Source organism: Panthera onca, chromosome B4 (assembly GCF_046562875.1).
Source record: "Panthera onca isolate mPanOnc1 chromosome B4, mPanOnc1 haplotype 2, whole genome shotgun sequence".
Taxonomy (NCBI): Eukaryota; Metazoa; Chordata; class Mammalia; order Carnivora; family Felidae; genus Panthera; species Panthera onca.
In genome coordinates, this window is record NC_138345.1 from 107,075,027 (window position 1) to 107,086,749 (window position 11,723).

General features: G+C 35.3%; 1 long non-coding RNA gene across 1 annotated transcript; it reads right to left on the reverse strand.

Moving 5' to 3' along the window:
* Positions 1 to 480: 480 nt before the first annotated feature.
* Positions 481 to 10,789, reverse strand: LOC132695472 (uncharacterized). Its single transcript, XR_009617835.2, has 3 exons — positions 10,669 to 10,789; positions 9,181 to 9,235; positions 481 to 658 (listed from the first exon to the last, which is right to left on the reverse strand). It is a non-coding gene; the product is annotated as an uncharacterized LOC132695472 (long non-coding RNA).
* Positions 10,790 to 11,723: the final 934 nt, after the last annotated feature.

Consider the following 11,723-nt stretch of genomic DNA (forward strand, 5'->3'; position numbering starts at 1 on the left):
GCTTAAGGATATAAACCGAATTATATGAAACACATCCTTATGTTAACTAAAACTCTACTCCTTTCTCTTCTACCAACACCCCCCCCAAACCCATATTGGAATACTAGTATAGTAAATAACTTTGTAGCTAATCTCATTTATTTTCATAAAAATATTTATAAATTCACAAACATTCGTTCTTTGCCTACCTGTGAATACAAGGGAGGGATATAGAATAGATGCCAAAGCAGCAGTAAAAAATCACTACTTGGTCAAATTCTGAGCATGTCTTTCAGAAGAACAAAAGTAGGTGTTGTGTTCAACTGCTGCATACTGGCAGCTGACTAGAACTTTGATTAATTGTTTGATTGATGCATTTATTCAGTAGTTACTGATTTTCATGACTCAATATATTGTTTAACAGAGTGCAAATATAAGACAAGACATGGTCCTTGTTTTATTTAATTTTTTTTTTTTTTTTTTTTTTTTTTTTTAGAGAACACGAGCCGAGGGGTAGGGGAGCAGGAGGGACAGAGAGGGGAACAGAAGATCCAAAGAAGGCTCTGAGCTGACAGCAGGGAGTCTGATGTGGGGCTCGAACCCACAGACCTTCAGATCATGACCCGAGCCAAAGTAGGACACTCAAACGACTGAGCCACCCAGGTGCCTCAACATGGTCCTTGTTTTAAAAGAGAAAAAAAAAAAATCATTAACTATTAAGAGAAGGGGGGGACATAAAAAGCAAAATTAGAGTATAACATACTAATTTTCAACATGTAAGCAAAAATTCCATAGAAGAAATAGAATGAAAATTTCTCCCCGCTGGAAACAAGGAGCCAATGTTCACTAAAGTTTAGCTCCATGGGTACCATATTCTGAGCATTTTATTATTTTGATTTTGTGATAACCTCTTTGCCTTAAATTTACATAAGAATATGCACTTGTAAACCAAACCTTCCATGCCGATATCAATATGGCATTTCTGGAATGCACACCTAAGTATGTCTGTGTGCTTAGAACCCTCCAATTCCTCCTCCTCCTACCAGTGACTACAGGCCTGTCCTAACTCAAACCTCAGCCTTTATGTCTCTTATTCCTCTATCACACTTTGCTTTTCTAAGATCAACCAGCTCACTTTTCCAAGGACTGTGCTCCTTTTCGGTTCAACAATATGGAAAACCTTATAGCTCCCTCCAAAACAAACCATGCTTTTTCGAATCTTTGCTTATGCTGTTTTTCTTGCCTAGAATAAAATCACAACTTTTTTCCCTAGTAAACTCTGTTTATCTTTTAAAACTTACTTATGTCCGTATTTTACGAAGCCTTCTCTGAGGCCACAGTCACGCATTTCTACTTGCACCCCTGGAATTGCATTTAAGTTTTTCTTTTACATTCATCATAATGTACTTTAAATGCTTTTTTTTTTTTTTTTTTTTTTTTTGAGAGAGAGAGAGAGAGAGAGTTCAGGCATGAACACACTAGTGGGGAGGTGAGAGGGAGACAGAGGATGGGAAGGGGGCTCTTTGCTGGATTCTGAGCCGGCACTCAACAGTGAAATCATGACCTGAGCCAAAATCAAGATTTGGGCCCTTAAACGACTGAACCACCCAGGCACCCCTCATCACAACACATTTTAAATGTTTGATGATTTCCCTGTGTCTGGAGCACCTTGAGAACAAAAGGCATAACATTCATTTATATTTCCATTATCTCTCACAATACTGGCATACACTACCTGATCAATAAATACTAAGTAATTAAAATAAGTATAACTTGGCCATTTCATAAGTTGTTGTTGGTGCCAATAGAAATGTTTTTAAAGCATCTATGTTTATCATTTACCTCTCAATAAGAGCTAGTTTACCAGAATCTCCTGACCTAAACAAATTCATGATTTTATGTGAGATTCATAGGAAAAAAACCACATTAGTACATTAAGGTTACTCTTTAATTTTTTTTAAATTTATTTTTATTTTTATATATTTTTTTAATGTTTATTTATTTTTGAGAGAGAGTCAGAGCACAAGTGGGGGAGGGGCAGAGAGAGAGGGAGACACAGAATCCAAAGCTGGCTCCAGGCTCTGAGCTGTGCACAGAGCCCAAAGTAGGGCTTGAACCCAGGAATTGTGAGATCATGGCCTAAGCTGAAGTTGTATGCCCAATCAACTGAGCCACCTGGGAGCCCCAAGTTTATGTTTTATTTCTGAGAAAAAGAGAGAGAGAGAGAGACAGACAGGGAACAAGTGAGGTAGGGGCAGAGAGAGAGGAGGCAGAGAGCCCCAAGCAGGCTTTGGCTCAAAGAACTGTGAGATCATGACTTGAGCTGGAATCAAGAGTTGCCTGCTTAACTGACTGAGCCACCCAGGCACCCCTAAGTTTACTCTTTAAAACAGGAATTATTCCTTAGAGAATGTGATCTCCATGTAACTAACTACTTTTCAAGCTTACAACTTTGAAATATGTTATACACAATTAACTCTCTTCTATTATATCTTCATCTGGAATCACTTTTCAAAACTATCAACATTTATCTAACTTTCATTCACAACTCCCAAGTCAGGAAAGTATGTATCTTTGTTTCCAAGTGAAGTAATTGCTAGGTACCCCATGAAATAGTTTCCAAGTGATGGAGTACCCAAGCTGGCAAAGAAAATTTGTTACTTTAAAAGGTGTATATTAGGGGCGCCTGGGTGGCTCAGTCAGTTAAGTGCCCAACTTTGGCTCAAGTCAGGATCTCAGGATTCCAGAGTTTGAGCCCTGCCTTGGGCTTTGTGCTAAGAGCTCAGAGCCTGGAACCTGTTTCAGATTCTGTCTCTCTCTCTCTCTCTCTCTCTCTGCCCCTTCCCAACTCACACCCTGTCTCTCTCTCTGTCTCTCAAAAATAAATGAACATTAAAAAATTTAAAAAATAAAATAAAAGGTACATATTAACTTTCTATTTGTAAGAAAGATTGACACCTGAATTGCCTAGATTGTTATTATTTCAGGTGGGAAAGGAAATATAAAAAAACCCAGTGATATTACAACAAAAGTTGATTCTACTGCTCTTTGTGTATTGACTTATTTCAGTGCATCATATTTCTCTAATCTCACTGACTTAACACATTGGCCCATTGGTCCGGGTTTACAGATCTTTACCTCTTGAGAAATGATCCCATATTTGTTGCCTGACAATATGTGAACCATTACTATTAAAGTAATTCATCTGCTACTGAGAATTAGTTTTATAGTCATCAGATCATACCAGCGAAATAGTATGATTAAATTAGAATGTTGATTTCTAGGTCAGAGGTTTCTTTAGTTATTGTAGTGATTTGTCTGGGGGTAGGGAGATAAGTTGAAAGGAAGAATTCCTTACTGCCCTCATATTTTAAAAAATCGGGGGCAAAATCTTAATATTCCTAAATTACAGATTAATTTTAATACAAATAATAAAGTTAGTTTATAATACAAAGAAAGTGACACACAAAATCTATAGCTGGATGACAATATCCACTAGACGAGTCTGACAGGGGTGTAGGTCTAGTATAAACTTTAAGAGACAATTTATCTTACACTGGTTCAGTTTGGAAACTACAAAGTCGGTAGCAATTATGACTTCAACCTACTTTTGAAGACATGTATGAATCTACAATCAAGGTATAGCAAACATCAGCACATCTTTTTACCCTTAAACATGGTCACATTGGTGTTTGGAATTGAAAGCAATGTTTTGTGATTTTGGACGTGTGGCTGGGAAAAGAAAACAGAAGACTGTGTTAAAAAGCCAGTTTCACTGATCAACATATTAGTACTAAACAACGTCTGGACTCCGTGATTTTGTGTCCTTTCCTGTGTTAATATCACGATCTCCAAAATCTGTATTTGCGTCTGTAATTGTCATCATCCACCACCCAATTTCAAAAGCAATCTCTGCATATTCTGTGTTCCTCACTTTGTATTCTAAACCCAGATGCTATACTAATTTTACAATCCCATTTCCCAATAATATTATTGCCTAAAACTGGACACTGAATATGATTTTATATACAGATATTTATAGATAGAATTAAAAAAAAAGAGGCTAGCGACATAGAGATGTTATTTATCTGGGCAATACAATAGTAAAAGATGGACATTATAAATCCAGCTTTGTTACCAGCCCTTAAGTCAGTATTGAAAAATGTGCAGGTCTTCCCATATACCCAACATAATTCTCCATAAACATTTCTGCACATACATAGATGTCACTCTGGTAGGGGTATGTGTTGTCTATTAGAAATTAAAGCCTGTAAATGATGTTTGATGGAAGCAAATTAGGTAATTGATAATTAACCAGGAGCAGAGGGAGGGATAAAAATTGCTACAAATTTGTTGCCAAGTTCAATACCTCTGAAAAGGATGGATTTGTTAACACTACTACCTAGTGCTTTTTGCCACAATTATTTGTAGCCAAGCTTTCCAAGCATAGTTAAATAGCCCACTGTTGGCACTTTAATCCAGTGTTGTATTTTCTCAGCAGCCAAATGTGTTGGGTCTATACACAGATGCTGGCAGTAACCAGAGGCATTGGAAACAGTGAATGCATAATATCCTTCCTGATATAACCTCATAAGATCGTCAAATATGGTTATAATTTTCACTTTAGAAATTAGGCCATTCTTTAATAACTTAAGTTAAAATAACTTAAGTGCATTGCTAAGGAGATTAGTGCTAATAGAATACTTTGTATAATCAAAAAACACAAATGATCAAATGATCATGTATAAAACCACATGAAATCATTTGATCTCTATAGTGATTTTCATGTTTATACCATTTATATTATATATCACATTAAAAGTGATTGACCACATGAAGAAATAAAAAATACTATTTCAGTAAAGTTACTATAGGTTTAAAATGGAGCAATTAATGTGTTTGTAATATTGTGCTGGTACTTTTTTAAAATTTTATAAATGCATTTTCTTTTTATTTTAGTTAAGTTATAACCCAAGCCATCAAATATGGTACACATTTCTTTTAAAATACAAATCATGCTTCCAGGAAAATTTGTACAAGCTCAAAAATTTCAGTTAAATGTTAGAAAAGATAAAGAAAACCATAGTTGGGTAAAATGAACTTAACTATATTCCTATTACATGGCACTTATGTGAAACAAAATTAAGATTTTTAAATGAATGGAATAGTCAAATATTCTTATGGTGTGGTGTACTTTCTTCTAAGACATGCCTCCTTTTTTCAGTTTAGTGTATACTTAATATTGCACAGCAATCACTTATGTAATAGAAATACCTTTCTTTATTTACCTATTAAGCTCATATTTATTCATTCCCTTCTATATGCCCTACATTGAATTTTTTTTAAGGAATGAAGTACATAGTGTGTGTCTTATGTTTTGTTTGTAGTTAGCATCAATTCCTTTGAGAAAAATGCTCATTTCTTATACCACGAAATTCTGATAAAGTGGCCCATTGAGGAGCCCTACCTCTCCCATTACAATGGTGAGCATGTGATCCAGGCCAATAACAAAAACAAAAAAAAATGATTTCATTTCTCTAGCTAATTGGTGTTCTTTTTAGGGTTTGATATAAGTGCTGAGAGAGCGAGAGAGAGAGATGCTCTCTCTCTCTCGCTCTCTCTCTAGGAAAGTAAGCTTCATAGATGTAAGCCCAAAGGTGCTAGTAGCTGAGAGAGGTTGCCTGGGAATGAAGTCTACACAGAGGTAAGCTTAGACAAGATGTGCAAAAAGCAACTGCAGCCACTTGAGAATGATCAGAAGAATCAAAGAATTAGTCAAATTGGAACATGATCTTGAGCAATAAATAGGATACTAATACGTATAGATGAGTGGGAATATTTCAGGCTTGAAGGAAAGCACAGACACGTGTGGAGAAGTAATTAAGTTCCTTCCTTGTTTCCTTCTCTCTTTGCTGTCTGCCTTCCTGCCTTCCTTCTTTCCTTCTCTTTTTTCTTCCTTCCCTTTCTCCACTGCCCTATACATTCCCCCCCCTTTCTTCCTCCCTTAAGTATTTTGGGGATAACCATAAACCATAATGGATATTGAGAACAAAATTGGAGAATAAAATTGAGAATAAACTTGGAGTCCCTAACCTCTAGGATTGTAGGGTCCAAATGCAATACTTCTGTATTTCTTTGATGGAAGTGAAAATGATTTACACAAATCCCCCCCTTTTTTTTCTGTCCCATCTAACATTCAGGTAATAGAACAATTCTAGAAATAGAAATATATATGTTTTTAAAAGAACACATTTTGTGGAAAGTGGTTTTAAGTCCTTGAGCTATGTCAAGAAACCACAATTTATAAATTATCTATTTAGAATAAGATAATTTAGATAAGCAGAAGATAAATGAATTGTTTTTTACATAAAATGTCTAGATTTCTTTGAAAGTATAATATAATTAATAAATGCTAAGTTCTTCTGACTCTACTGCTATGCCACATGACACGCATCTTGAAAATAACATTTTCAGAAACTTATTTAAAAACTGTGATACTGATGATTTTTAATATGACTTAACTAATTACCAGATGAAACTTGTGAGTAGAAAGTCAAGTAGAAAGGTATTTGTTTCCAAAAAGTGGATAATTTGATGAAAAAAAGAGAGGAATAATAAATAAAAAAATTTTAAATTACACACACAGACACACACACACAGACATACACACACAGTGGAAATGTTTCCACACTGTTAAAAGATCAATCTCACCTTAATGTGACAAAAATTTAACTTCAATTAATTTTAACAATTCTGAGAAATTAAATTAATAGCCAAACTAGAGAGAGAGCCCAAATGTCCATTAGCTGATTAATGAATAAAGAAGATGTGGCATATATATATATATATATATATATATATATATATATATAATGGATTATTACTTAACCATCAAAAAGAATGAAACATTGCCATTCGCAACGATGTGGATGGAACTAGAATGTATTATGCTAAGCAAAATAAGTCAGTCAGAGAAAGGAAAATACCATATGATTTCATTCACACATGAAATTTAAGAAACAAAATGGTAAACATATGAAAAGGGGGGGGGGAGAGGAGAGAGGGAAGCAAGCCACAAGAGACTCTTAACAATAGAGAAAAAAATGAGGGTTGATGGAAGGAGGTGGGTGGGAGATGGGCTAGATGGGTACTAAGAAGTGTACTTGTGATGAGCACTGGGTGTTGCATGTAAGTGAGGAGTCACTGACTTCTCCTGAAGCTAATACTTGCACTAAAATTTAAATAAATAAAAAAATAAACAATAAAAACAGATAAATAGATCGATGATAGATAGATCTTCAAAATAGTGGAATCTTCTTTTTTTTTATATTCCCATCTATGAAATTGCTTGCATTTTATGGCCAGAAAATACTGACAGATAATCAAAAATGTTAATTTCATTACTCTTTATGATAAAATGGAGAATGGAATTAAGATTTAGATATTCAAAGTTATTTCTATTCAATATGCTTTGGTTTATTGTTTTCCCAATTTGACCTTGGTCTATAGCTAAAAGTATTTTTTCTATTATAAACTGTATTCTTAAAATATGCATTTCACAAATTTGCCTCTTAAAATAGAAAATAAATTTCCACGTAAATTACTCTACTTACTTATATTACCTAAAAATAAGGACAGTAAAGTGAAAACTTTGCAATTAACTATTTCATTTAATATGAAATTTACACAATATTATTTTAACAGATGTTTGCTTCACCATTTACACTGTTTAAGCACACAATAACCAATTTTGTCAGGTTTGAACTGAAGTGTTTTTAATAAAAATTTAAGATAAAAATGATGTTTGACTATAGTAGAAATACGCATTATTCTATTATTTAATGAAGTGCCCATAATTATACATATATAGGTAGTTCATAAATTATAAACATAATTTTTCCAAAACTTTACTTATGCAAAGAAAAACAATGGTGACTTTCCTAAACAACTCCACAAATATTTCATCCACAAATCAGATGTCCTAGAACACATGAATACTGTATTACTCTCTGTGTGTAAGGCTACTCAGAGAACATAAGATTAAAAATTGAAACTGTAATGGGGCACCTGGGTGGCTCCACTGGTTAAACCTCTGACTCTTGATTTTGGTTCAGGTCATGATCTCACAGTTCCTGAGACTGAGCCCCGCGTTGGGCTCTGTGCTGACAGCATGGAACCTGCTGGGGATTTTCTCTCCCTCTCTCTCTCTCTACCCCTCCCGTGCTTGCACACACACTCTCTCTGTCTCTCAAAATAAATAAACATTTTATAAATGAAAATTTAAGAACAATGTAGTTGAACAAAATGCAATAGGAATTACTGATGAGAAAGAAATTGAAAGGAGCATTTTATTTGGTTTTTCAAACATTTCTCTGGGTAAATACATACTATTAAAGCAAGGATATGTTTTTACAACAATATTACAGTATTGGACATTGTGGTAACCTCTAATTATCCATAACTTTCTTTCCAAAATGTTAGCCCAGTGGTTTGTAAGACTGATCTCAGCTCTAGTTCTGTGATCTGATTAGTCTAAGCACTTGTCCTCAATGCTGCCAGCACATTAGAATGAACAGGAAGGGTTCTTAAAACTGCTGATGCTACAGGCTCACTTCTATGGCCTCCGATTAGTAGCTTTTGCTTCTCAGGTCTCTATTGTGTAGCCGTAAATGAGAATCACTGGTCTAAGTTAATCACAATACTATTAATCTACCCAGTGAGTGTTTTGGGAATCAGGATTGGTTCAGATCTGGATATGATTTGTAGGTTCTTGTTAGACCGTGGCCCTTTGTCTCTCTGGGCAAGTCAGAGACCAGATGGCCATTACAGATGAAAGCTGTAATGCACTGTCTGTGGGTGAGGCTTAGTGACTACAGATAAACTGCATAAGACATAGAAAGATGGGTGAAGGTACATTTTTAGAAAATACATCTGATATTCACATTTTAGATCCCAATGTCATGGTTTATTAGAGCCAAATTTGGTAGTTTTGTAAGTTAAGGAAATGAGAACATCAGAGTGAGCTGGAGAGGGATATAACTTGGTAGGCCCACCCTCAGGACTTCCCACAAGCTGGAAGGACTGTAGTATTGCCACAACATGACCAGACACGACCAGGAAAACTAGAAGACATCACTAATTACATATCCCAGCTGATATCTCTCCTCAGTACGGGCGTTCTTCCTTGGTGAGCTGACTTACCTGACAGAGATGTGATGTGAAAGGTATGCTTACGCAGGACACGACCTTTTCCATCCTAGGAAGAGTTAGAAGAGTAAGGTGGAGTTTAAGACAATACCTTAGTTACACGGAAGACTAAGTAGAGGAGGCCTAATTTATGATGAGCCCTAATATTAAAATATACATTTTAAGATTTCTTCCCAGGTGCCTGGATAGCTCAGTGGGTTAAACATCTGACTCTCAGTTTCAGTGCAGGTCATGTTTTCAGTTCGTGAGTTCGAGCCCTGCATCGGGCTCTGTGCTGATGGTACGGAGCCTGTTTGGGATTCTCTCTCTCTCTGCCCCTCCCACGTCATTCTCTCTCTCTCTCTCTCTCACCTCCCCCTCTCTCTCTCAGGGGGAAAAAAAAAGAAGAAGAAGAGAAAGAAGAGATTTCTTCCCCATGTCCTATGATTAGAGTTCTTCCAGGTCAGCTTGTGACTGTTCTCAGGGATTTTTGAGGTGCCCCAAACCTGGTCTCCCAACTTTCAATGTTTGTCAAGCTGTTGGTTTTAACAGCTATCATAGTTGGGAAGCTGTTGGTTTTTCAATGCTACCGTGGAGTTGGGAAAGGGAAAGATAAAATGCTGCAAAGCTCGCTGTTTTTCATCAAGATTCTGTAATTTCTCTTGAGTAAATACTCCTCAGATTACTGCAAGCCTTTAATTAATCATTGAAAACGTGATTTTTAATAATTACCTATAGTTTTCTCATTGCTCTTATGGAGAAATAGATTTCCATTGTCTTTACTGCACCACTCCAGAAATACTGTGTTCCACCCATTTTGAAGGACTTTTATCTACTTTATCTCCAGTGGGAATTTGATATAAACATAGATGCTATCTCCTTACTCTAGATAGTTAGAGCCTTTCCTGTGGTTATAATTAAATCAAGACTTAAAATCTTTGTGTAGCTTCTGGGGTCAATTATAAAGAATATTTCAGTGATTATGGCATTAAATGTGATAGACTAGATATAATTTTATATTGCACTGACAGATGATGAATTTCTTTTTTTTTAAATATTTTCGGAGAAGAAGGAATTGAGATAAGTGGGGAATACTATTTGTCAGAACACATATATAAATCAAGAATTCTAAATGAGAGAAGGCTGAAGTCTAGAGCTAACAAATTAAATAGAACCCCATATGATGTCATCAGAGCATTTCTTCCTGGAACTTATTAAGATGAGTATGAAAATTTGTGGGAGGAGAGAGCTACTCGGCACTAACCATCTAGAACGAATAGAACGAATAATCAGAACCTACTGATTAACAAAAATGACATAAAGAAATCATATGGCAGTAGTAATGTAAAGGCAAGGAAGGAAGTTATAATCAGAAAGGAATAAAAGCTTTCCCCAGGAGAATACTGAGACGTGGACTAAAATAAATGATAATATCCTATATATTAACCAAAGTAATTAATACCAGTTTCTGCAACAGATCACCCCCAAAGTTTAGATACTTACCACAAGGTTTGTTTCTCATTCACATCATATCCAGTGTGGCTCAGGTGGCTCTTCTACAAGAACTTTGCTCTAACTAAAGTCTGAACAATCCAGACTGTTTCCGTTTTGCAACTCCACCTTCTCAAATTGTTTCCAGTGACACAGAGTAGAAAAAAGATGAAGTGAAGACACTCATGCACTCTTGGCTGCCTTAACATAAAGTGACCCATATCTTTTTTTTTTTCCCTCACAGTAAATTGGTGGCAAGTTATCCCATTTACCCTTTACATGTGAGTTTTCTGAAATATAGAGGGACACTTGGATATTCGATGAACACTGACAATCTCTACCAGACTTTTACAATCTAAAAACTGAACACTCAACAGTGCAACTAACTCTTCTATTGTCTTGCTGGTCTAATTTGATGTTTCCACCTTTCACCTTGTCATTTCTATTAGTTAGGGTCAGTTTCTGCTGACTTTCTCTTCTTAGTTGTTAATTGCTGAAACTTAAAAAATGTATCTACTTAATGCAGCTTGATTTTTTCTATATAAATGATTGAAATGATTGTAATTATATATCTGCTCCTACTCTATAAGAAAAGTTATAGGAAATTAGATATCACTTTAAAGTAGGGAAGAAAGTAAAATAACATTTTGAGCATTTGATCATGTCTCTTATAATCTTTTTTATGCTACTGTCAATTGTTATTTGACCAAATCTACATTTTACACATGCAGTACAATCTTCTTTACCCTCCTAAATCTAAAGGATGATTTATACATTATACATTTGCTGAGACTCGTTTGTTCAGAGAATTTTTTTCTGTATATAATACTGTAGTAACAAGTTATTTCAGTAGACATTAACTCTTTAAGCTGAACAGATTCTAGACACTAATGACTCGCAGTTTCTAACTGCAGTAGGAAAGGTTATTTGATTTGAGCTTAATTTGTCATTGATACAAATCTGGATTGTAAGACTTAAAGGGGCAGGGACGGTGCCTCTTTTTACATTAAAAACTTCTTTTTAGATTATAGTAAAAACACGTAACATGATATCTACTCTCTTAGAAA